At 51.6% G+C, this 23,745-nt stretch overlaps 1 protein-coding gene across 2 annotated transcripts in view; it reads right to left on the bottom strand.

Moving 5' to 3' along the window:
- Positions 1–23,745, bottom strand: part of GNG7 (G protein subunit gamma 7) — a 137,196-nt gene that overhangs the window by 25,917 nt on the left and 87,534 nt on the right. For both annotated transcript variants that reach the window (XM_020895395.2, XM_020895396.2), the window contains exon 3: positions 5,289–5,325. The gene's annotated coding sequence lies outside the window, so the exon portion shown is untranslated. The remainder of the gene's footprint in view (positions 1–5,288; positions 5,326–23,745) is intronic.

The raw sequence follows: 23,745 nt of genomic DNA, 5'->3' as shown, positions 1-23,745 counted from the left end.
TGGTCCCAAGGTCTTTGACTAAAATGACCACTCTAGCAAGGTCCAGCTGTGTGTCCTGCTTTGAAAAGCCAGCCCCCAGACTCCTCTGACAGCAGGGGAGCGACAGAGTGATGGTGGGGAGGGGAGAGCTGGGCACGGCCGGGAAAAGATGATCAAGGTTTGCTCTGCTCCTTGGCAGATGGGAATCTTAGTTCCCAGACCAGGGATTGAACCCGTGCCCCCTGCACTGAGAGCAGAGTCTCAGTCACCGGACCACCAGGGAAGTCCTCTTCTTGCACTTTTTAAAACAAATCACCTGGAACCCCACCCCTAGCCCTCCAGCATCTCCTCCCTCCAGCACTCACTGCACGTGCCCAGCGGGTCTTGCGTGCACCCGGGTGGGTCCCACACAGGGCACTGTGGGGACGGTGACCCCACCCCACCATACACTTGCTAGGGCAGAGGCTGGCAGGACTAGGATTCCGTCCTTGTGTTTCACCACTCACGCCTCCCCAGCGTCTGTCCCCACTACCCCAGCCACAAGATGCTGGGAACACGGGGAAGAAAACCAACCTCTGTGATTCAACTGCTCTGACACCCCGGCAGCACACATACTGCAGTGCTTCCTCCTCTTTTCCTTTTCGGCAGCTTTGCCGAGACATAGAGTCAGAAAACAAACAGTTCACCACTGAAAGTGTTCACTCATTCAATAGTTTTTTGATATATTTTGTTACTAGATTTAAAAAATTACAAAAATATATCTATATGATATAACATTTGTCATTTTAACCATTTTAAGCATAACCTTCACTGGCATTTACTTCATTGATATTATTGTGCCGCTATCACCACTATCTAATTCCAGAACATTCCACCATCTCTCCCAAAAGAAGTCCTGTCCCCATCAGCAGTCACCCCCATCCCCACCCCTGGCCCCTGACAACCAGGAACCCACTCCCTGTGTCTGTGGATCTGCCTGTTCTAGACGTTTCCCATCAGTGGAGTCACACCCTGTGTGTCCTTCTGTCTGCTTCTCTCACTGAGCATCATATTGTCAGGGTCCGTCCTCGTGGTAGCAAGTGTCAGCGTATCTCTCTTTCTCGTGGCTAAGCCATGCTCCCATCTGTGAAGGGATACTGTGTGTGTGTCCATCATTAACTGCTGGACAGTGGGGCTGTGTCCACCACTGGCTGAGGGGAATTTTGCTGCAGTGGACATTTCCGAACAAACATCTGTTTGAGTATGTGGCTTTTCAGAGCTGGCCTCCTCAGCTCACCTCACTGAACTTCCACTGCTGGCCCTGCCCTGATGCTCAGAGAAAGTGGTGATGGCCCCACAGGATTCAGGGGGGTCCCACTCAAGTGGGCAAGGGGCCTGGAAGACTGTGTGATGGTTCATCTTATGTGTCAGTTTGGCTGGGCCATAGACGCGGGTTCGATCCCTGGGTTGGGATGGTCCCCTGGAGAAGGAAATGGCAACCTACTCCAGTATTCTTGCCTGAAGAATCTCAAGGACAGACGAGACTGCAGGCTACAGTCCATGGGGTCTCAAAAAGTAGGACACAACTGAAGTGACTTAGCACACACTCATGCATGGGCTCCCCAGATATTTTTGGAGACTTTTTAAAAACCATTTTCATTGCATTACCCAACCAAGAAAAATCTGATAATTCTAGTCTTTGTGCATCAGGAACCTGGTCAAATGTCATCGTACTGTTTTTTAGAGAAAAGTTGGCACAGCCCTAGTTCTCCCAAACCCAACACTTAGGAAAGAGAAGAACTTTGCTCACTTTGTCTTTGAATTAAAGAATTCAATACAGGGGTTCCCTGGTGGCGCAGTGGTTAAGAATCTGCCTGCTAAGGGAACCTAAGCTGGTGGGCCACAATTTCTGGAGCCCATGTGCCTAGAGTCAGTGCTCTGCAACAACAGAAACCACTGCAATGAGAATCTCGCATAGCGCAACTAGAAAGTAGTCCCCGTTCACCACAACTAGAGAAAGCCCACACGATGCAGCAAGGAAATCCCAGCACAGACAGACAAAAAAGAATTCAATACAATCCAACCAAGCAGAATTCCATCTCCTCAGAATGCATTACCAATTCAAACCTGTTGGGTGGGTGGGTGGGAGGGACCGGACCCTGGGCTGGTGGTCAATAGACCTGGTGCCAAGTTGTGACTTTGTCATTAAAAAACTAAAAGAAAAAAGGGGAAGGACTTTCCTGGTGGTCCAGTGGCTAAGACCCCCAAGGTCCCAATGCAGAGGGGCTGGGTTTGATCCCTGGTCGGGGAACTAGATCCCACATGCTGCAATTATGACCCAGTGCAGTCAAATAAATATGTATTAAAAAAAAGAGAGAGAGCCATTTTTTATGGCTAATTTTAAGTCAGTTTGGCTGGGCCATGGGATGTCCAGGTATATATGCAGGTCAGACATTCTTCTGGATGCTTCTGTGAGGGTGTTTCTGGGTGAGACTGCCACCTAAACTGGTCGAAAGTAAAAGTGTTAGTCACTCAGTCGTGTCCGACTCGTTGCAACAACTATAGCCCACCAGGCTCCTCTGACCATGAGATTCTTCAGGCAAGAATACTGAAGTGGGTTGCCATTTCCTCCTCCAGGGAGCGATCGACCCAGTGATTGAACACACCTCTCCTGCATTGACAAGTGGATTCTTTACCACCTGAGCCACCAGGGAAGCTCTTAAACTGGTGGATGCTGAGTCAAATGGATTACTCGCTAGGATGTGGGAGGTGGCAGGGGAGCTTTTCTATTGACAGGAAGGCCTGAAGAGAACAAATACCAGGCCTCCCCTGAGCAGGAGGGAACCCTCCAGGGATGGCCTTTGGCATTGGCTCTCTTGGGTCTCCACCCTGTGGCCTCCAAAATCAATTCCTGAAAATAATTCTGTATTCACACACTGTTGGTTCTGTTTCTTGGAGAACCCTGAGTAATATGGGCCACCAGGTGTCTTGTGGGTGGAGAGAAAGGAGCTCGAACCCTGGCCTCGTAGTCCACCAGCCCTGGGTCTCACTGAGTCTCTCTGATGCCTCAGTTTCCCTACCTAGAAATGGGGACAAGGAAACCTGCTCCCCTCAGGCTCCTCCCAGAATGAAATGGGACCAAGCAGCTGGGCCTGGCCCAGAGGAAGCACTTGATAAACACCCGCCGGATTGTGAGCAGGATCTGCAGTAGGAGGTGAGGAGGTGGGGAGGGGCTGTCATCAGGGGCTGGCCAGGTGCCTGCGAGCAGGGCCAGGGCCTGGGTGGAGCCGGCTGACGTCACGGCTGTAGCTCGGTGTCCTGCTGGCTGACAGGTGCAGCAGGGCAGGGACCTAATCCCCCAGCATGAGGCCACGTGGCTGCAGCCCCCGCTCTCCTGACACCTGAGCCTGGCAGTCACGGCTCTGCTGTGATTCCAGACACGTGTGTGTCCTGGGGGACCAGGTGCACCTGAGGTCTGGACTCCCTGTCAGGAAAAGGGGCCACGGACCCATGCTCTGCTGATGGACAATGTGAAAAGATCAAGACGAGGGGGCTGGTGACCACTGGGAAGCACCCTCATTTCAGAGCACTGTCTTCATCATCACAGTTCCTATCGGCCAGACTGTGCTGACGACAGCAGGGTGCCTGCCTTGGGCACGGAATCTGAGGGACACAGGAAACTCAGTCACCGCGATCAGTATCTTCATGTGATAATTTTTAAGAAGTCAAAATGAATGCAAAATATCCATAAGGAATCAAATGTCAAGATTTTCTTTAGAACTTCCCTGGTGGCCCAGTGGTAAAGAATCCACCTGCCAATGCAGGGGACACAGGTTTGATCCCCAGTCTGGGGAGATCCCACACGCCATGGAGCAACTAAGCCTGTACTACTGAGCCCATGATCTAGAACCCGGGAGCCACAACTACTGAAGCCTGTGCACCCAAGAGCCCATGCTCCACAACAAGAGAAGCCGTGGCAATGAGAAGTCTGCACATTGCACGAAGAGTGCAACTATAGAGAAAGGCCCCATGCAGCAATGAAGACCCAGCGTGACCAAAAATAAACAAATAAATAGATGAATAAATCTTAAAAATTTAAAAAATTCATTCATTAGAGACAGGATCTGATAGGGCCGGAGTTAGCTTGAAACAATTCCCTCTTTAATTGAAATTTTGATCTCAGGACTTCCCTGGTGGTCCAGAGGTTAGGGTCCCTGCATTTCCACTGGTCAGGGAACTAAGATCCCACATGCTGCATGGCTTGGCAAAAAAAAAAAAAAAGGCTCAGAGAGGAAGCAGAGAAGCCGGGTCCAGAGTGAAGCCCCCCCACCTCAATCCAGCCCTCCCACTGCGTCTTCAGCAAGCCCTGCAAAAGGTCCCAAGAGAACCCCGTTTGAGCCACACCACCACCAAAATCCTTCACCAAGAGAGGTGCTACGATGCCCTTTCTTTCCTAAGCAGCCACGGAACCTGTGGAAATTAACTCACACGCTCTTAGACAACCAACGGGGCCATGGAGAAACCACGGGGGCAGGCGGAAAATGCTCAGTGTGAAAATGAGACCTGCTGAAACCTGTGGGATGAGGGTGTGGGAGGAAAAGCGCCAGATGCAGACGGCACGTCAGGGAAGTTCCCAGATCCATGACCCGATTGGACACCTGGAGGAACAGGGACCAGAAGGGCCAGCGAAACCCCAGGCCCGCAGGGGGAAGGAAGTGACACAGCCTGAGATAAACGACATAGCCGAGAGAAACGAGAAGGGAGCCAGAGAAACTGAAACTGGTGCTTTGACAAGGGGGGGCCACCCTGACAGGCATTCAGCCAGACTGATGAGGGGAAAGTCGGGGGAAGATGCCAGGGACCAGAGGGTGGTGTGCCTGCTGGACTCCTGGACCTGGGAAGGGCTGTAGGAGGGGAGGGTTGTAGGAGGATGCTGTGGATGGAGGGAGAGAGGTAAGCTGTAGATTAGGTGATCTACACAAAAGGGACGGAGTTCCTGGAAAGACCCATGTTTCCAGCCTGCTGGTTGGAGGCCCTTCGACGCCCGGTTTCCTATTGACAGCTTCCCTCCCTTCATCTCGACACGAGCACGCTTGGGAAGTCACAGCATGTTATTTCCGCTGCAGGGAGATGAAAGGGACCTGCCCAGACACGACAGAGGCGGGCCTGGGATTTGAACTCGGGTTTCCTGGCGGGCAGCCCAGGGCTCTGTTCCCGGTGACACAATCCCCAGTATGTCATGTGCGCACCAAATACTCCCACTTGTTTGTTCCTTTTTTTTGAAAAACAAGGGATTCCAAGCCTGTGAAGTAAGAGAAAACGCAACATACCTTTTTCAGTTTTTCCAAGAAGCAGCACTGCTTTACCCTGTTTAGAAAGACAGAGAGAGGAAAAAAAAATCCTGGTTAAATATTTTTAACATAATTATCTCCAGCTTTTCTCAGAGAAATACTTGGCTGTCACTGAAAATGTGGCATTTGATGCGGAAACAGGCCGTGTCCTCCAGAGAAAGGGGGGTTATTTCTGGAGAATCCACTTCATTCTCTCTTTTTAAAAAATATTCTTATTTATTTGGCTGTGCCAGGTCTTAGTTGTTGCATGTGGTATCTAGTTCCCTGACCAGGGATTGAACCCAGGTTCCCTGCACTGGGAGCGTGGTGTCCTACCCACTGGACCACCAGGGAAGTCCCCTCCACTTCATTCTTTATAACCAATCCATGCAGGACACACAATGGTGTTTCTCTGGGGGTGGGGGAGGGGCGTCGAGTTTTCTTCTGGAAATTGTACTATTCCATTTTGGGACACAGGGACCCCAAGCCTTGATATGGAACCCAGCCTTGACACATGTCAGGCTTGGGGTTTTTCCATGTCTGGTTTTTGGCTTTGATGGAAGCCACGTGCCAGGGTGAAAAAAATGGGAGAGGTGGAAAATGCGATCTGGGGGCAAAGCAATTAACCTCAGGGTGGAAGAGGTGACAGGTATATGGGGGCAGGAAGCCGAGGGATCTGAAGCTGGTCGCCCCAGGCCGAGAGGTCACCCTGAAAGAAAGGAAGTCTCTGTGAGTGGACCCCAGGGGTGGGGTGGGTGCCGGTGCTTTAGAGCCATCATTCTCCAGAGGCTGGGACCCCCTGCTCCAACTGGAACCCTGGACAGAGCCAAGCCTCTGTCTGATGACTGGTGTGCATGGCATGAGGGGCTCCAGGGCAGCCACATCCTGCTGTCAGGGTGACCCAGAGGCTGAATGCCAGCCTCCACTCTGCTCCCCACGCTGCACCCGCTGCCCTGAGAACAGACCACCCGGGGAGGCACCCGCCAAGGCCAGGGGGAGAGGCAAGCAGTTACCTGTCCCCTCCATACACAGCTGGTATCAACCTCCCATGGGAGGAGGAGGAGGCTGTGGACTACGGAGGCCCGTCCCCTTCGGCCACACAGGTACCTCAGCTTGGGCTCCCTGGGGACCCCTGCAGCTGCCAGGCCACTGACTACACATCACAAGCCAGCAGCTAGGGACCTCTCTGGTGGTCCAGTGGCTAAGGCTCTGCACTCCCAATGCAGGGGTCCCGGGTTTGGTCCCTGGTAGGGAAACTAGATCTCACATGCTGCAACTAAGAGTTCACCAGCTGCAACAAAGACTGACCATCCTGTGAGCTGTAACTAAGACCTGGTGCAGCTGAATAAATAAATTTAAAACAAGAAGAGGAAAGAAACAGAAAAGCTAGCAGCTAGCCCACTCTCGAGTTCTAGGGAGGCCCGCCCTGGGGAAGCCAACAGAAGCCCCTGCCCCCTGCTCAGCATAGGCCAGGCATCCCGAGCTGCAGGCTGGCCTCGGGCGAGGCTGTTTCCTCCTGGCTCCGAAGGTCCCCTGTGGTTTCCAAGAGCCGGCCCCTCTTTTCTGCAAACATTAGCTCTTTCCACAAACTAACGGTGTTTTTTTCCACCTACACAAAGGGACGCGCCGCTGCTGCCATTCCTGGGCCAGGGTGAGTCTTTCTCAGTGGCCCCGGGCCCAGGAGGCTGGCATAAGAGGCCACCGGGGAGACCCAGCTGGGTCCCAGCCTCAGGAAGGAGGGGGCTGGAGCAGCTTTCTATAAAGCAGGGGTTCTGTCCTTGGCACTGCTGACATTGGAGTCTGTCCCTGGCGTTGTGGGCCGTGGAGCAGCATCCCTGGCCCCCACCCACTCAACACCAGAAGCCAACCACAGTCATCCCCAGATATGGCCCCGTGTCCTCTGGGGGCAGAATCACCCCCAGGTGAGACCTCTGCCTTGAGGAAGTGCTGGGTGAGACACAGACATAGAGGGAGACACCTGGCAGGAAGAGTGCTTGCCTGGATCCAGAGAGGTGGGGGGAGGTGTCCCCAACTCCTGCTATAGGTCAACACTGGGCTCTCCTGTGGCCTGTGGGGTGGGGAGACACAAAACTGCTGGGCCGAATATGTTGAGGCATTGGGGTTCCAGGGTGCAGAGGTGGCCCCTTACCACCAACCCATGCTCCCCCCAAGGGCTGGGACCCTGATAGCCTGCCCGGGGAACAGGGCAAGGTCTCGATACCTGCGGACTCTTTGCTTGGGAATCCACCTACGGGCTAGAAGGTATCTGTAACCCCCATATTGATACTCGGGGGTGGGGTGTGCAGTCATTCGAGGACAGAGGCAGAGCAGTGAAACAATTTGAGTCAACAAGAAGCATTTTCCCATCTGAAGTGGAACCAGGCGGTAACCAGGGTCCTTTTCCACCATTCAGGGCCACGTTTTTGGCTTCTGGGGGTTTTTGGGGTGATTTTGTATCTAATGGCCCCAAGCATAAAGCTGAAGAGCTGGCTAGGATCCAAGTGCAGCAGGGCAGTGAGGTGTTCACGGAGACAATAAGTGTATCAAACAAGCTTCGTTCAGGCAAGGGTCACAGCCCCCGCAGTGACTTAATCAAAGAACTGGTATCAGATCGGGTGTCTCTAAACAGAAACGCATGTCACACGAGGCTGAGTGGGGATTGGTCGTGACAACAAGGCGACAGAGGCTCTTGGGAGCCTGGCCCCGAGTGTCCCCAGGAGCGGCGTGCAGGGTTCATTAATTCAGTGTTTGTGGCAACTGTTTGGCCCAGAACTGCTGCCAATGATGATAATCTACTGTTTCCATGTTTTCTCTTCTTTATGACCACAGAGGGAACACAATTTCATGTTCCCAAATCTAGAGATTAGGTAAAGTCACAAAGATCATCCATAATCCTATTGCCTTGATTTTTTAAAAAACATATACACATATCTATCCATTTTTACAAATTCAGGTCCTTTATACTATTTGATTACCTGTCTTTAAAACTTTTCTTAATTTGCTTAATATCACATTGTGAGGGAACCATTACAGTTAGTGCCTACCCCTCCATGTCTTCAGACTTTAAAGATGAGAATGTTAGGCTTCCCTGACGGTCTGTGGGTGAGAATCTGCCCGCCAGTGCAGGAGACATGGGTTCAATCCCTGGTCCAGGAAGGTCCTACATGCTGAGAAGCAACTAAGCCTGTGTACCACAACTACGGAAGCCTTCATGCACTAGAGCCCGTGCACCACAAGAGAAGCCCCTGCAATGAGAAACCCTCTCACCCTAACTAGGGAGTAGCCACTGCTTGCCACAACTAGAGGAAAGCCCAAGTGCAGCAACAAAGACCCAGCTCAGCCAGAAATAAATAAGTAAAAAACAAACAAAAAAGATTCAAACTTGTGTTCATATGTCCAATCATATAAGCTAATTCACCTGTCTGGCATTATCTGTAAAAGTTGCATACTAGGCTAACTTTGTTGGACTTAACAAAAAAAATGGAACTTATAATGTGCTTTTGGAAGGGAACTCATTCATGCGTGGGGACTTATTGTATTTTCCCATGCCATTACAAATTCTTCTAACACTTGATTTGGGGATGATTTTAGATGGAAAGAAAAGTGACAAAAACAGCACAGAGAATTTGCACCTGCCCTCAGCCAGCGCTTCCTAAGGTTGCCATCTAGCCAAAATGAAGAAATGAACACAGGCACCTTACTCTAAATTCAACTCCAGGCTTTATCTGGATTTCCCTGTTCCCCTCTGCCCTTCAAACAATGTCTGTTCTGTTTCGGGGTCCCATCTATAAAACTAATGCTATGTTTAGAAACAGGATCTTTTTAGATGTACCATAATTTATATGATTAGTAGTAGTCCCTTGAACAGCAAGGACATCAAATCTATCAATCCTAAAAGGAAATCAACCCTGAATATTCACTGGAATGAATTCACTGATACTGAAGCTGAAACTCTGATACTTGGCCACCTGACTCAAAGAACCGACTCATTGGAAAAGATTCTGATGCTGCGAAAGGTTGAGGGCAGGAAAGAAGGGGGCAAGAGAGGATGAGATGGTTGGATGGCATCACTGACTCAATGGACATGAGTTTGAGCAAACTCAGGGAGATAGTGGAGGACAAGGAAGCTTGGCGTGCTGCAGTCCATGAGAGTTGAACACAACTTAATGACTGAACAAGTATGATGTATACATATTGTTGCCCATTATTGGATATTAAGGTTGCTTATTGTTCTTTTCTAAAATATTAATTAATTTTATTTGGCTATGCCAGGCCTTAATTGTGAAACTTGGGATCATCTATCTTCATTGTGGTATATGGGATCTTTAGTCGTGGCATTCAAACTCTTAGTTCTGGAATGTAGGATATAGTTCCCTGACCAGGGATCAAACCCGGGCCCCCTGCATTGGGAGCGTAGGGTCTTAGCCACTGGACCACCAGGGAAGTCCCATGGATATTTAGGTTGTTTCTGATTCTTTCCTTTACTTAAATCATTATACCACAAAAATCAAATGCACATGAAACAAATATCCAAGAATACAAAATTCTGTGTACACCTCTCTTTCCCTCCCCCTCAAGGATGACTTCTTAAGAGTTAACTCTGAGTTTAAGGGCTTCCCTCATAGTGCAGGTGGTAAAGAATCCTCCTGCAATGCAGGAGACCCTGGTTTGATTCCTGGGTGGGAAGATTCCCTGGAGAAGGTATAGGCTACCCACTCCAGTATTCTTGGGCTTCCTTGTGGCTCAGCTGGTAAAGAATCTGCCTGCAATGTGAGAGATCTGGGTTCAATCCCTGGGTTGGGACGATCCCCTGGAAAAAGCAAAGGCTACCCACTCCAGTATTCTGGGCTGGAGAATTCGCAGAGTTGGACATGACTGAGTGACTTTCACTGAGTTTAAAGGTATAGAGGACTTGATCAACTCCCCGCTTGGCCTTCAAAAAGATGGCAAAACGGTTCCAGCAGGGCCACCAGGCTGCTCACTCACCCACTGCCTCAACAGGCCTGGGCACCAAGCTATTTTCTCGGATTCAGACCCCTGTTATTTTCTCACACTTTTTTTTTTTTTTTTTTTTTGGCTGTGAGACATGTGTAGGATGTTAGTTCCCAGATCAGGGATTGAACCCTGGGCCTTGACAATGAAAGCTCAGAGTCCTAACCACTGGACGACCAGGGAAGTCCCGCTACACTCTTTTATTAACATAGGACATGCCAACAGGAGAGTGTAGAGATGGCTCATGTATAGACCATGCATTTAAAAAATGTGTGCACCTGGGTCACCATCACCTGCATCAAGACAGAACATTTCCGGAACCCCCAAAGGCATCCCAGGGCCTCCTCCCCAAGGGAATCACTATTCTGATGGAATTACTTCTTATTCTTCTTATCGTCATCCTGACTTTTACTTCTGAAGGTGGAAAAGAGGGTACAGATTCTGACCACAGGATGAGCCCATTTAGGTGAGAGGAACCTAGAAGCTTTTAGAAAACAGAGAGCCAGCATCTGCTCAGAGAGGGAGAGGAGTCGGTCTTTCTGGCCCAACTGAGGTGCAGGGAGGGGATTTTGAGCAAGCTCTGGTGGCCCTGGCTCTGGGCACTTGTCTGGACATCAGTTCTCTGCTTCTCTGAACCCTAAAGCCCCATCTGTAACATTATGACCCATGACATTACTCTCAGGGTCAAGGTGAGGATGAAACAAGACAAACACGGTGCCCATTGAGGCGGGAAGTACCGATCTAATGATAAAAATAACACAGTGGATGTGAGACACAATACACAGGCATGCCTCATTTTATTTCACTTCATGTATATCGAGTTTTTGTTTTGTTTTTTACAAATTGCATGTCTGTGGCAACATGTTCCCACAAGGAATAAAGAGTGTGCTGCTTTGCACTGAGTCCAAGGAAGTGGGTATGGAGATGGAATCTCCTCCTGGTAAGGAAGCTGTGGAAACTGTTGAAATGACAACAAAGGGCAGAAGGCAGGACACAAACTTAGTCGATAAGGAGTTTGAGAGGATCAACTCCAACTGTGAAGAAAGTTCTCCTGTGGGTAAAATGCCATCAAAGGGCATTGGACATGATGGAGAAACCATTCATAAGAGGAAGAGGCCATCAATTCTGCAGACTTCATTGTTGTCTTATTTTAAGAAACTGCCACGCCCCCCTCCCCCTGGCCACAACATGGAGGCAGGACCCCCCAGCAGCAAAAATATTACAACTGGCTGAAGGCTCAAGATGATGGCTAGAGGCTTTTTGTGTTTTTTTTTTAAGCAACAAAGTATTTTTTTATCTAAATCCGAATAGTGAGAAGTAGGAGCTATGGCTCTGGGATCAAGGGCAGAGTGGCCTGGGTCAGTGGGAAGGCCTTGAGTCCTAGGCTGGTGTGGGTACAGCTGGGGAGGCCCGGCTTCTGGATCCCTACTGATATGATCCTCGCTTCCTGGATGGTGGAGCCTCGATGGGGGAGGGGCTGGGCTGGGGTCATAGGGTATTGGGATGGGACGGTCATGCTCATTGAGTGTTTACTCTGGGTCAGAAACTAAATTTCCCTTCTTTCTCCTGAGAAAGGTGTTGTGGCTGCTTTGCAGACCCAACCTGCAGGGGCCCTGATGTTTTGGGAGACACAAGCTGCTCCCTGGCTCAGTCGTGAGACAGTGAGGAAAATTCCAGAAAGCTTGGCTCCTTGACTGTGCATTTTCATTAGCATGGCCTTGCTAGTCGGATACAATTGAGGCGACTTAGCACAGCAGCAGCAGCTGTATATGTAGGAGTGGAGGGAGATGGTCACACACGTGTGTGTGTGGTGTGTGTGTGTGTGTGTGTGTGTGTGTGTGTGTGTGCAGTAGGAGGAGTGGGTCACTAGGGCAGGGGGTCTTCCCCAGGGCAGCTCTGCCCCCTATGGGACATCTGTGGTCATCAGGACTGGAGAGCTCCTGGCGTCGAGTGGGTGGGGTTCAGGGATGCTGCTCCACACCCGACAGCCCCCAGGACGGCTCCCCCAGAGGATGACTGGCTGAGGTCAGCATGCCTAGGTACGGGAGATGGATGGGGGGTGGTGGACCCAGTCCCAGTTTCCATACAACCTCCTCCTGGCCTGGGATTCTGGGCTCCACCTCTGGGACCCTTTGCCTAAAGCTCTCATCCTGGCTGTTCTCAGCTTAGCTGCTCAACCTCCAAGGGCTTCTCCTGCTGCTGCTAAGTCACTTCAGTCGTGTCCGATTCTGTGTGATTCCATAGACGGCAGCCCACCAGGCTCCCCCATCCCTGGGATTCTCTAGGCAAGAACACTGGAGTGGGTTGCCACTTCCTTCTCCAATGCATGAAAGTGAAAGGTGAAAGTGAAGTTGGCCAGTCATGTCCGACCCTTAGCGACCCCATGGACTGCAGCCTATCAGGGTCCTCCGTCCATGGGATTTTCCAGGCAAGAGTACTGGAGTGGGTTGCCATTGCCTTCTCCGAAGGGCCTCTCCTAGAAGGCTTAAAAAATAGATCACCTGCTTTTTTTTTTTTTTAGTCTCAGAGATGCCCAAGAGCACAGCGTCCAGCGGAGGAAGCTGCCCTGGCAGGGAAAGAAACCGGAAGTGCTTCTCACAGATTTTCACCAACTCTTCTGGGGAGAGAGGAGGGTAATCCCCTCCCTCGGGCACTTCTCTTAGAAACTGCTCTGCATTCTACTTCTTAGAATGAAACTGGGCTCCAGGGTGAGCACTCATGCCCTCCACCCGCTCGGGGCTTTGCAGCAAAACTCCAGCGATTCAGAAGGTTCACAGTAGACTCTGACTCCCCGGAGCTGCTGCTACGACATGCCCTCAGCCTGTCTTCTGCCCAACAGGGGGCCAACTCCTTATGGCTGCAGGGGACACACCTACAGCTGGTGCTGAAAATAACAAATAAACTATATATGTATATATATATTTTTTTCTTTTCTTTTCAGCTGAAAGCTATCCTTACTTCAGTATTTATGACAGGGCCTCTTCCCCTCAGCTCTGCTGACATCAGAGTTGGCTCATCCTCTGTTGGGGGCGCTGTCCTGGGCACAGTGAGGGGATTCGCAGCATCCCTGGCCCCTCCCCCTTGATGCCAGGAGCAGCTCCCTCTGGAGTCATGACAACCCTAGATGTCCCCTGACATGGGCCAGTGTCCCCTGGGGGGCAGAGTTGCCTCCACCTCTGTTCCACTGAGAATACCTTGTTGTTGTTTAGTCGCTAAATCATGTCTGACTCTTCGCGACCACCAGGCTCCTCTGTCCATGGGGTTTTCCAGGCAAGAATACTGGAGTGGGCTGCCATGTCCTCCTCCAGGGGATCTTCCCCACCCAGGGATAGAACCCGAGTCTCATGTGTCTCCTGCATTGGCAGGCAGATTTTAGACCCCTGAGCCATCTGGGTGGATAAATTGGAGCTGTTTGAGTGGGAGAAAGGGCCTGTTGGTTCCTAGCCTCCAGGACTAAATCCCCAAGAACTGCAGACAATCTGGGATGAGGAACCAGTTATGAGGGGTTCCCAAAGTTTGGAATCCCCTGGGGTGATGCCCCACCCACCTGGGGGAACTCAGGCAGCTGGCTGGGGTGTGGCCCATTGGAGGGGCCTCAAGCAACTTCCATGGGCAGCCAGGGTGGGACTCCCGAGTGAGGCTGGCTCGCATCCACAGGAAAGAGAGGCCCAGGCAATCCATGGGCTCTGTGCTCCCGGATGGGAGGGTGGGGTAGTGCATCCGCGTGTTTAATGATGGTAGGAAACAGGAATGAGAGATCCCGTTCCCGCCCTTGGGGAACTTTCTGTTTGGTGGGAGGATGGGAGAAGGGAGGGAATCTCAAGATGCAGAAATAGATGCTCATAGCATATCATATAAGTGCTACCTACTAACACACATTTTTCTATAAAAGGCCACACTCTGAAATATTTCATAGTGTCTGTGGCAAAAACTCAACTCAGCAGCTGCCACAGACAACATGTTGTGGGCGTGCTGTGTGCCAATAAAATTTTATTTGCAACAATAGGCAGAGGGCCAGATTCCATTCCCTTGGCTGCAGTTTGCAGAACCCTGAGCTGGAGAGATGAACAGCCTTTGAGATAAAAGAATGACAGAAAGTTCCTCCAAAGGTTAAAATAGAATCACCCTCTGACCCTGAAATTCCACTTCCAGACATGTACCCAGGAGATATGCAAACACATGTCTACACAGAAAAGTGTGCACAATGTCCAGAGCTACATCATCCATAACAGCCAAAAGTGGTCAGGACTCAAATGTCCATCAACAGATGATGGATAAACAACTGTGGTCTCTCCACACATGGGAGCATCACTCAGCCATGAAATGGGGTGAAGCCCTGACATTTGCTACCACATGGATGGACCCTAAGAACATGATGCTCAGTGAGAGAAGCAGACACAGAAGGACACACAGGGTGTGATTCTACTGATGGGAAACGTCCAGAACAGGCAGATCTACAGACACAGAGAGTGGGTTCCTGGTTATCAGGGGCTGGAGGAGAGAGAACAGGGTCTAGGGTTATTTTGGGGGTGATGAAGATATTTTGGAATTAGGTAGTGGTCATAATTGTACAACCTTGTGAAGGTACCAGAAACACTGAGTCACACACTTTAAACATGTAAATTTTACAGTGTGTGCATCGTGTATGGCTTCAGTTGTGTCTGATTGTTTGCAATCCTATGGACTGTAGCTCACAGGCTCCTCTGTTCATGGGATTCTCTAGGCAAGAATACTGGAGTGACTTGCCACTTCCTCCTCCAGGGGATCTTCTCGACCCAGGGATCGAATCTGCGTCAATTGTGTCTCCTGCATTGGTAGGTGGATTCTTTACCACTGGGCCACCTGGGAAGCCCAAAGTTTATGGTATATAAATCAGATCTCATTTTCTAAAAAAGGAGTTAAGTATGAGAAGCTTCCTGCAGTATACAGTGTCCAGGCCCAGAGCTTGAGGGTGGGTAACCCCAGGGCTAGGGGTTCCATGGGAGGCCCTGGCTGGACGAGCCCCAGAGTTCAAGCCAGGATGTGGGTGATCAGAGCAGAGAGGACAGGGGGCCAATGACTGGAGCCACACAAGTGTGGCCCAAAATGGACATGCCTGCCATGTAGGGAGTTTGGGCCTCTTCCTGAGGGTGGAGGGAAGTTTCCATGTTGGCAGTGATGGGTTCAGGGTGGAAGGATAAGAAGCAGGGCCTCATCATGACTTTTGAGGTCTCTCTCCAGAAAAAAAAACTAAACACACTTTATGACCACATTGGTGTAAAGATGAATGCATCCAGGCTGGGTTACCATATTCGTGGTTATCGTCTGATGTTACGTTAAAGCATTCTCGTGGGCTTCCTGGATGAGCAGACCTGAAGCCCAGCTGAGAACAGCCTGGATGAGAACCATGAGGGGGGCCTGGATGGAGGCCATGGTAGGGAAGAGAGGAACTTAAGTGGTTGAGAAGGTCGGGGAGGGATCAACAAGGATCTGAGGTTCTGGGAGGCCCTCCTCACCCAAACGGAAGTGTAGGTTGTAGGTGAGAGGAGGAGGTGGTCCTGAGACTGGGGAGATGGGGGTATCTACCCTGAAAACCAAGGCCACCCCCAGACACATCCTTTTTTCTGAGAAGTCACTGCAGCCAGAGGAGCAGAGCCCAGCCTTTAAGCAGGGCGCATTCTGGGCTGGGGGTGGGGGCAGGGGGAGCCATGGAGATACCGGCTCTCAGTGAAGAAGAGTTTGGAGCTAGCCTCTGAGGAATGTGCTTGGTTTGGGAGTGGGAGTCTTCCCGTGATCCTCTGTGGCCTTCCACCATCCCCCTGCCCAGGCCCATCACCCAGTAGCGTCTCTTCCACAATACTTACTGACTGAGCTGGAGGACTCCTCTCCAGATTCAGGGAAGACACTCGGGGGAACCCCACACCCTGATGTAGGAAACACAGTGTCTCTCCCATATCAGATGTTGCAGCCCTAACCCCAGACCTCAGAACGCAACCTGATTTGGAGGTAGGGCCATTACAGGAATAACATGTCAGTTTGATTCCTGGTTCAAGAAGATCCCCTGGCGGAGTGTACAACAACCCATTCCAGTATTCTTGCCTGAAGAATCCCCATTGGCAGAGGAGCCTGGCAGGCTACAGTCCATGGGATGGCACAGAGTTGGACACAACTGAAGCGACTTAGCACGCACACATGCAGGAGTAATTAGTGAAGGTGGGGTCACACCAGAGCCAGGAGGGGGTTCCTAATTCAACATAACTGGTATCCTTATAAGACAGGGACGATAAGACACAAACATGCACATGAGGAGGATGCCATGTGAAGACAGAGGTAGAGATCGGGCAAGGTATACACAGATGCCTCGAGAAATCCTGGGACAGACCCTCTCTCATGGCCTCAGATGGAGCCAGTCCTGCCAACACCTTGGTCTTGGACTTCCGGTTCCTGGAGCTGCTAGAGGACACATTTCTGTTGTGTGTAACTCTGTTACAACAGCCCTGGGGAACTCACACACACCGCTGGGTGCTGGCTTGGTCTGACGCGTGGGGAGGGGCTGGTGACAAGAAACCACAATCAGGGTCGGCCATGGGCATGTGTCAGTGCCTGCCAAGCTGGAGTCTGAGCTTCCTTTTTAGGAAAGGCTGATTTTTGTTCAAAATTTAATTTAAAAAATTAATTCTGGGAGGCTAATGACTACAGTGAAGGTTCAGAGCTGGCAGTGATAGAGAGAGGTGGGTGTCAGGAAGGAAGGGGGACTTCCTGCAGGGTTGGGTGGGGCCAGAAGGGCAGAGGCACTGGGAGAGCTTTTATTTTTTTTTAACTGTCCTAGGTGGCACAACTGGAGAAGGAACTGGCAACCCACTCCAGTGTTCTTGCCTGGAGAATCCCAGGGACAGAGGAGCCTGGTGGGCTGCCGTCTATGGGGTCGCACAGAGTCGGACACGACTGAAGCGACTTAGCAGCAGCGGCAGGAGCAGGGGGCACAACTGGTAAAGAATCCGCCTGCCAATGCACGAGACGCAAGAGACGTGGGTTTGATCCCTTGGTTGGCAACCCACTCCAGCATTCTTGCCTGGGAAATCCCTTGGACAGAGGTGCCTGGTGGGCTACAGTCCATGGGGGTCACAGAGTCGGACACAACTGAGCGCAGGCACACACACACATGCAGATATACTTCACAAACAATTCACCCTCTTGACCATTTTTAAGCTCAGCAGTACTAAGCACATTCACATTGTGGAATAACTATCCCCACCATCATCTCCAGAACTTTCTCATCTTCCCAAACAGAAACTCTGTCCCCCTGAAACAATGACTCCCAGCCCCTCCCCCCGCCCCGGCCCCACATCTTCTTGTCTCTGTGGATCTGACTCCTCCAGGGACTTGCTGTGAGGGGAATCAGACAGTGTCTGTCCTTCTGTGCCTGCTTCTCTCACTGAGCATCATGTCCTCAAGGTCCATCCATGTTGTAACAAGTGTCAGAATCTCCTTCCTTTATAAGACTGAGTAATATTCCATGGTGTGTATACATCACATTTAGTTTATGCACCATCCACTGATGGACACTTGGGGTGTTATTGTGAATACGCTGCTGTGTACATGGGTGTACAAGTGTTTCTTCCAGCCCCTGGTTTCAATCCTGAATCCAGCGGTAATTCTAAGCTAAGTTCTTTAAGGAATCACCAGACTGTTCTCCACGGTGGCTGCCCCAGGCACATTCCCATCGACATGGCAAGAGTGTTTCAGTGTCTTCACATGAAAACCTGTTCTAAGTCACATTCTTATCTGAGCCTCAGTGTCTTCAGTCACGTCCTTGATGACTGCAATCATGAAACTAAAAGACACTTGCTCCTTGGAAGAAAAGCTATGACAAACCTAGATAGCATATTAAAAAGCAAAGACATCATTTTGCCGACAAAAGATCTGTATATCAAAGCTATGGTTTTTCCAGCAGTCGTGTATGGATGTGAGAGTTGGACCATAAAGAAGGCTGAGTATCGAAGAACTGATGCTTTCAAATTGTGTTGGAGAAGACTCTTGAGAGTCCCTTGGACTGTAAGGAGATCAAACCAGTCAATACTAAAGGAAATAAATCAGTACTGAATATTCATTGGAAGGACTGATGCTGAAGCTGAAGCTCCAATACTTTGGCCACCTGATGTGAAGAACTGACTCATTGGAAAAGATTCTGATGCTGGGAAAGATTGAAGGCAGGAGGAGAAGAAGCAACAGAGGATAAGATGGTTGGATGCCATCATCAACTTAGTGGACGTGAGTTTGAGCAAGCTCCAGGAGATGGTGAAGGACAGGGAAGCCTGTCATGCTGCAGTTCATGGGGTCACAAAGAGTAGGACACGACTGAATACACTCACATACCAATTTAGCGGGTTCGTGGCTCCTCCCACAGGCTTGCTGGGTGGCCCCATGAAAGACGATGTTTGGATGCTAGGATTTGTTTTGCTTTGGCAGGGACAACATTTGTCCCCGGGCTGCTGGGGAATGAGGGAAGAAATGCTGGTTGGGTTGTCTTGTGTGTGCGTGTGTGCGCGTGTGAGTGTGTGCGCGTGAGTGTGTGTGTGAGTGTGTGTGTGTGTGAGAGTGTGTGTGTGAGAGTGTGTGTGCCTTCCCTGGGGACCCATCTGGAAAGCTGCTGGGAGATGAACAGCCCAGGAGAAGGAATGCCACCCTCATGCACGCACACACGCACGCGCGCACACGCAGACACACGGATACACAGTGCAGGCATGCGTGTTCCTAGAGCAGGGGTCACAGGGCTGCTGGCCTCCGAGACTGAGTTTCCCAACCCACATGACGTGCAGACATACAGCTGGGAGGGCCGGGGAGACCGGCAAGAAAAACAAACACGCTGGGGTTGCTTCCAGCAGCTAGCTCCGTCCGGGCCTGCACGTGGGGCGCTGGGACTCGGCACGGGGTGGGGTCCAGCCCTTCCTGCAGGGCCAGCATGGCTCCTGGACACGTGCAGAACCCCTGGAGGACGGAGTCAGTGGCACAAGAGGGGCAGGGCCTGGAAGCAGCCTCAGGCTGAGACTCTGTCGTCTGGGGAACGGGGAGCCAGGGCACTCCCTTTGTCCTGAGCTCACTGGCTCTGCACACGGTCACCCAGGCCACCAGCATGTGTGCAAAGCCTGGCATCTCTGTTTCCTCTGCAGGGCACAGGCTGGGCACCAGGGCAGTGGGTTCATTTTCTATGCTGAGTGACGAATCTCCACCATTTAGTGTCTCAGGGTTGGGGGCTCAGGAGTCAAGGCACAGCTAAGCCAGGCCTCAGCCCCAGGGCCCCCACGACTGCAATCCAGGTGGGGCTGGGGCTGTCAGCTCATCATTGCCTCGACTGGGGAAGGGTCCGCCTCTGAGTTCCCTCAGGCTTTCGCTACAGGTGCCTCCACAGGGCTCAGGACTGGGGTCCCTGCTTTCAGCTCTCAGATCCCATAGGCTGCCCCCAGGTCCTGGCCATGTAGGCCCCCTTCACGCACCCTCTCATCACGTGGCAACTGACCTCATCGAAGCTGGCAAGAGGGGGTGTTGAGGGGCCTGCTGCAGGGAGCCCTAGAGGAGGTAACCCATACACGGGCCTGACAGCCTGTCACCTCTGCTACCCTCTCCTGGGGAGAAGCAGGTGGTGGTCTCACGCAGGCTCAGGGAGAGGGGACCACGAAGGGCAGGGAGTGGAAGGGCAGGTGGGCATCTCGATACAAAGTCAGCACACGCCCGAGACCATCTTCCCAGGCCCGAGAGCTGAGAACAAACACGGAGAAGGCTCACAGTTCTCAAGGCAGCTGAACTGGGACTCCGAGGGGAGGAACCTAAAGAGGGGAGGGGCCTCCAGCAGTGGATCTGCTGTTACATGTATTGTAGACACGTATCATGTGTATGTAATACACATATACATATACACGTGTACCTATACTCCATGTATATAGTATGCTGTATGTGTGCGTTATATACTTATATGCATGTATTACACAGTTATGGGCTTCCCAGGTGGTGCCAGTGGTAAAGAACCTGCCTGCCGATGCAGGAGGCATGAGACAAGGGATCGATTACTGGGTTGGGAAGATCCCCTGGAGGAGGGTATGGTCAACCCACTCCAGTATTCTTGCCTGGAGAATCACATGAACAGAGAAGCCTGGTGGGTTACAGTCCATGGGGTCACAGAGTTGGACACGACTGAAGCGACCTTGCACACATGCATTACACATTTATGGGCTTCCCAGGTGACCTAGTGGTAAAGAACATGCCAGGTAATACAGGAGATGAAAGAGGCGCAGGTTCGATTTCTGGGTCAGGAAGATCCCCTGGAGGAAGAAATGGAAACCCACTCCAGTATTCTTGCCTGGAGAATCCCGTGGACAGAGGAGCCTGGCAGGCTACCATCCATGGAGTTGCATAGAGTCAGATACGACTGAGCACACAAACACATTATACATTTATGCAAACATATTATGCATACTACATATTTATACTCATGAGCAAATCTAAAAAGAAAGTAGGGCTTTCCCACATAAAGCAAATGGAATTCGAGTGCAGCGTCACATCACAGAGGGTGGTGGTTTTGAGGTGAGGTTCTGAAACTCCCTGAGGGTCGACTGGCGGCAGAGCTGGGAGAAGCTGGTGCCAGAATCGGAGCTCTGAGAGGGCCCCATAGCATCGCCCCCTACTTGATTTTTTTAAAATATCTATTCATTTATTTATTTGGCTGCATCGGCTCTTAGTTGTGGTGTGTGGGATCTAGTTCCCAGACCAGAGATCAAAGCTGGGCCCTCTGCATTGGGAGCACAGAGTCTTAGCCCCCAACTCGATTTTATAAAGCTATTTGTGTTTTTCTATTTGATTGAACATCACCTCAGTTCTTTGTGGAATGAGGCAGAATGTAAATAACTCCACAGAAACAGCGCTCAGAGCAGAGGTGACAGACTCGACTTCTTGCAGGCGAGAGCATTGGTGAGGACCGCTCGGTCCAGTGAAGAGGACCCTTGGTTCTAGTATTCCAGGATCCGGGGACCTGGACACAGAAGCCCCTGTGTGCTGTGCCTACAGACCCCTGGGTGCTGCTGAGCCAGGCAAGTCCTTCTCTGTAGGGTGGTGGTGGTCCTGGGTTAGGGTGCTGGGACTGTTGCAGCATCCCTGCCCCTCCCCCTGGAAATCACACAGCCCCGGTGTTCACAGTGGGAAGGGGTACAGTGGGGTGGGGGGCCTGGAACCTGTGTGTCCTGCCTCCTGGGTTGGGGCTGTGGACCCAGACTGATCCCCTGCGTGGAAAACCACCAGCCCTGGCTGGGTACCAGCACCGCTTGTCTGTGAGGGGCCAGGAAATGGCTGGGAGGGACGGTGGACTGGACAAACATCCCGAGAATGCAAGCCGCTCCTCTCCCCTGGCCCTTGCCTGCCCGCCCTCCCTGCCTGCTCTGGAGGGACCCTCACTCTGGGGTCCTGCCCCTGTCTGGACAGGGCCAGACACAGAGGCCTGGGGGATGGCTGCTTGGACACACCTGACACGTGTCAAGTTAACCACAGCAAAGGGGGCCACCCTCCTGGGCCTCGGGCCCCCATCCTGCAGAGGGATGATGAGTTTGACACTCATACCCTTGGCTGGTGACTCACGGGGGGCCCAGGGAGGGCCCTGACCCTCCTGTGTCAGGGCTGTGGGGCTAGTTTTGGGAGCCGGGCATCCAGGGAGAACGGAGAACAGGCAAGTCACAGGCTGGATGTGGGGCAGGAGCCAGACAGCAGGCTCGGGGCTGGGATGTGAGTACACGATCGGTTCCTCTGGGGGCAAAGGTGGGCAGTGCTTCTACAGGCCAAGGGACGCCAGACTGCCAGCACCCCCAGAAGCAGGGGAGCACAGAAGGTACCCCACCTCAGCAGGAGCTGCCCTGCCCACACCCTGACCTCAGACACTCAGCCTCCAGCCCTGCAGGGGATAAGTCCCTGTTTCTTAAGTTCCTGGGTTCCTGGTGCTGTTCTGGGCCACCCCAGACAGCTCAGCAGGTACCATTTTCAGAGCTGGTGAGGACCATGCAGCAAGAGAGAATGAGATTCCAATACTATAAATGGAGAATCTCAAACGGAGAAGCAGGACTTCCCTGGCTGTCCAGTGGTTACAACTCAGTCTTCCAATGCGTGGGGCAAAGGTTCAATCCCTGGCTGGGGAGCTAAGATCCCACATAACTTGGGGTCAAAAAACCAAACCAAAACAAAAAAACACAAGCAATATTGTAACAAGTTCAATAAAGACTTAAAAAAATAGTCTGCATTAAAAAAAAAAAAAAAACAGAAAAGTTCCTAACATTTTTATCACCTTGGAGCTGGGAGAACTTCTCTTGGATTCCCCCACCTGACTCCCAGTCCACCCACCAGTCTGCTGGTGGCCTTTATTCTGCCTTTCTTTCAAACTTAGTTTGGCTACTGCCTCCTCCAGGAAGCCTTCCTGGCTTGGCTTTGCCCTGGTCATACTGCCTGAGTGCCCCTGCCTCTCCAGCCACTCTGCTGGGCTACATCAGGACTTTAAGCGACCTTTGAACCCCTGGTATCCTGAGCAGACATTCAATAAGTATTCGACAAATTAAGAAGTGAGAAGTGGGAGGGATGCGTGTAGGGAGATGGGTGACACACGCCAAAGATGATGCCACCCCCTCCCCCCTCCCACCTTCAGCCTCGGCCCTGAACCTGTGACCTCTGCCCCTGTCTGCACAGGAGGCTCTCATTGGCCCAGATGCCCCTCCCCAGTTTTTGAGGGTCCATTTCTCATACCATCTTTAGCCCCAAATCAGGCCATGAAGAAGATTCAACTTGTAACCTGTAGACCAATCTCCACGGTCCCCCACGTCAGAAGTGTGATCTTGAACAATCCCAGCCTCATAAGTCGTGAATCTATGGTGTGGCCTCTACCTGCTCCCAACAGGGTTTGTCTTAAGGACAGAGAATCCCCCCATAATGAGACTAGAGAGAAAACAACCAAAAAAAAGGACAATCTAGGTGACAGAAAGATAGGGAGGGGGCGGCCTGGATGCCAGGTGCCAATCTTCTCACTTGCAAATTGCCCAGGAGGGCTCCCTGGAGAGGTCAGCTGAGTTCCCAGACCACAGGAGGGTGAGAACTGGCCTCTGCGCCTCCCTGGAGATCCTTGAGACACACCCTGCATCCCCGCGTGCCTGGTGAGGTCCCCTCACTGACTCCTCACTCAACAGATGTTAGCTCAGAGGGATGAAGCTCTGCTCATGGCCAGCACAGCTCTGCAGAGTGAAATCCTGAGAGTTTTCACATGCTCATGTGTTGCTGTTCAACACGTGCTAGGGGAACAGTGAATGTTTAGGGGGATGGGAAGGTGTGGGAACAGTTTGTGGAGGGCTCGGCATGTGGCTAGTGCCCTGCTGGGCGCCTGATGTTGTTCCCATAACTCTCCTTAATGTGGGACATGGCATCTTCCTAGGAGACTCCCCCATCCCCTCTGGTTGGAGTTAGGACT

The sequence above is a fragment of the Odocoileus virginianus genome, chromosome 3 (assembly GCF_023699985.2).
Source record: "Odocoileus virginianus isolate 20LAN1187 ecotype Illinois chromosome 3, Ovbor_1.2, whole genome shotgun sequence".
Lineage (NCBI taxonomy): Eukaryota > Metazoa > Chordata > Mammalia > Artiodactyla > Cervidae > Odocoileus > Odocoileus virginianus.
The sequence above is the reverse complement of the archived record's forward strand: the minus strand, read 5'-3'. Positions and strand labels throughout refer to the sequence as shown.